Raw genomic sequence first — 2810 nt, 5'->3', positions numbered from 1 at the left:
CTTTAAAAAAAAAACACATATTGTGTGCCAGTCATTAATAATTTTAGTGACCCAGTATTGTGCTGTTTCTTCTGTATCCTGTTGCTTATTATGCTGTTCCTGCCCTTTTCAAAAACTTCATTTTGAAAGATCGATCATAAAAGAGACTAAAATAAACCTCCAGCCCAGAAAAACGTTTATCAGATATTGTTATAAATTACAATGATTTGTAGGCTGATAAATAAATAAAGTAGTTCAGTGAGAGAAGTCATTATACATATTATTATATTACGCCTAAATATTTATGAAATCTGCTCCACTTAAAGCCGAGCAGAAGGAGAAAAAACAGGGAATGTGCGATTAGAAGAACAGAGCCAAATCGTCCAGTGGAACAGCACTACGGCCTAAATACGAACCACATGTGTAAGTCAGAGAGTGCTGAGGCAGCGCTGGATACACACACACACACACACACACACACACACACACACACACACACACACACACACACACACACACACACACACACTGTGTCTGGAGTTTACCACTCTCACCTTCATTCCCATGTTTGTTTGTGCGTTCGTGTTGTCTTCAGGTTTTGGCCGTTGTCCTGTCATCCTCTCAAATCACTCCTGACAGATAAAAAGACCTCGGAAGCATCCAGAGATCTTTCACAAGCTCAAGAACCACTTCTTGACTTTTTGACATGCACAAATTCAGTTTTCATCAGCCCGGAGCTGAACATTTGTAGGCCTCTGACGTTGGAAAATAGGAATACCGCAGTTGCTTCAGCTGACCCCATTAATTCTAGCAAACGCGTAAACAAATCGGGAAAAATCCCTGTCGGAATTGAAACTATTAGAATTAGCAATAGCTGCTGCAAAGTGTTACTTCTTCAAAAGCTTGAGAAAACAGTTCCCCGTGTTTATGCCAAAGCTGGTGTTAAAGCTAAGCTACTTTTGTAGACATTTGTATTTCTGCTTAGAGCTGGCCAGACAGGCAGCTACTGTCTTTGTTTTCAGAGAGAAGCACATGCACGACCAGACAGGGCAGAGTGGGTACAGGTTTGCGAGAGGTGAGGCAAAGAAGCTAAGCTCTGGAGAATATTTGTGCACTGCAGTTTAGCTCACAATTTTCTGCAAAATCAAAAGGTATTAGGGAAGCACAAACACGGCTGAGTTATGCTTTCCCTCCTGGGGCTGGAGCTGGAACAGACTTTCTCCCTCTCTTTCCCTCTCCCAGCCTGTGAACTTGACCCCAGCTTTCTCTTCATAAACAATAACAGAGTCAAGTGCCTCCTTGTCAGTTGGAAGAAAAGTTTGCCCTGATGTACGGGGTCCAATCTGGCAACCATCTCCTCAGAAGAGAAGTACTGAAGGGGGGTTGCTTTGTTTAAACGCTGAGGTGAAAGGGGGATAAAGGTGAGATTTACAGAGGCTGAAGGTTAGGACTAATCTAGTTAAATTATATTTCGATAAATTGTAATAGCTTGGGACTAATTTCTGATGGAAAAGTTGCTGCTGGAAAAAGGACTGGCTTGAATGGGAGACCTAGAGGCATGCAGTGAAGCTGGAAGAGTTATGTTGTTGGATGCCACCAGCCAGGCAGCCCAGGGATGAGCTCAGCGTGTATTCCCATCCCCTGGCAGGCTGCAGGAGGGAGAACAGCCTGTCGTCAGGCTTGGCAGATTCCCATTCGGATGGGACAGGTGGAAGAGAGACAAAGACGTACGTGAACTGAACGGAAAAGCTGAGACATCTTCCAGACTGATACCAAGAACTCCATTCGAAACAGTGAAGTGACTCATTTGCTACAAGTCCAATTTTTTAATCATCTTGTCTAGATAAGTTTTTTGATCAGACATCTTTGTTGTCTGCGCGTTACACACGTGTTACAGTATTTGGAATGAATCCGTTTTGTGATTTTCAGGGTTTGGTTGGGTTTAGGCACAAAAGCAGCCTAATCAAGTGTTGTAAAAGAGCGTAGTTTGAATTTGATTTTGAAGACATCTGATTTGGGTTAAAATGACGTCTTCACTAAGGTTTGGAGGCCGTTATCTTCATGGTTACAGTAATAAATACTTGGATAAAGTTAGGGATTAACCATCGTCATGTTGACTGTTAAATTGAAAGAGGAACAAGCAGCAGTCTTCTCTGTTTGTTGATCCATTCACGCACGCCAGCCTCTTCTCCACACAAGAACGTCACCTCACTTCCTCCTTTGCTCCCAGTAAAATTTGTACAGACGCATAACGGCACTCGCCGATGTGTTTAAAGACAATTTCCTTGTTTGCCTTCTCATAAAGCACTTTGAATATGTTATAACCTGGTTTCCCATCCAGAGAGCATCGTCCATGCTTCACAGAAAAGAGTTAGAAAAGAATATCCATGACCTTTGGGGATCTCAACATTTACTTCTGTTGTTTCATTTACTGAAGAGAATTGAACTGTGAACTACACAGTGATCCTCTTTCCTGTTCCAGCATAGCTTTTGAACAATCACCATCTCACGCAACTCGCTACTGGATCCTGTCAACGGGACATCGTAGCCTCTCCATTGGCTGAGTTGTCGCTCTATAGGCTGAGTTTTATTCAAATGGACCATATTGTTCAGCTCAGAGTGCATGAAGCTTCTGTTTATAATCATAATACTGATCATTTTAGATTATTTTACTGGAACTTGTCTTAATTTCTTGTAAAGTAAAGTAATGTAAAGTAGGCATGGTGATAAGATGAACTAGCCTAGTTACCTGAGTAAACAACAATCATCCTGAAATCCTTTAGCATTATGTATAGATCTAATGAAAGGTCAGAATACTACCACACTCTAAA

This window comes from Simochromis diagramma, unplaced genomic scaffold (genome assembly GCF_900408965.1).
Source record: "Simochromis diagramma unplaced genomic scaffold, fSimDia1.1 OVJJ01000387.1, whole genome shotgun sequence".
NCBI lineage: Eukaryota > Metazoa > Chordata > Actinopteri > Cichliformes > Cichlidae > Simochromis > Simochromis diagramma.
Note: the sequence above shows the minus strand (reverse complement) of the source record.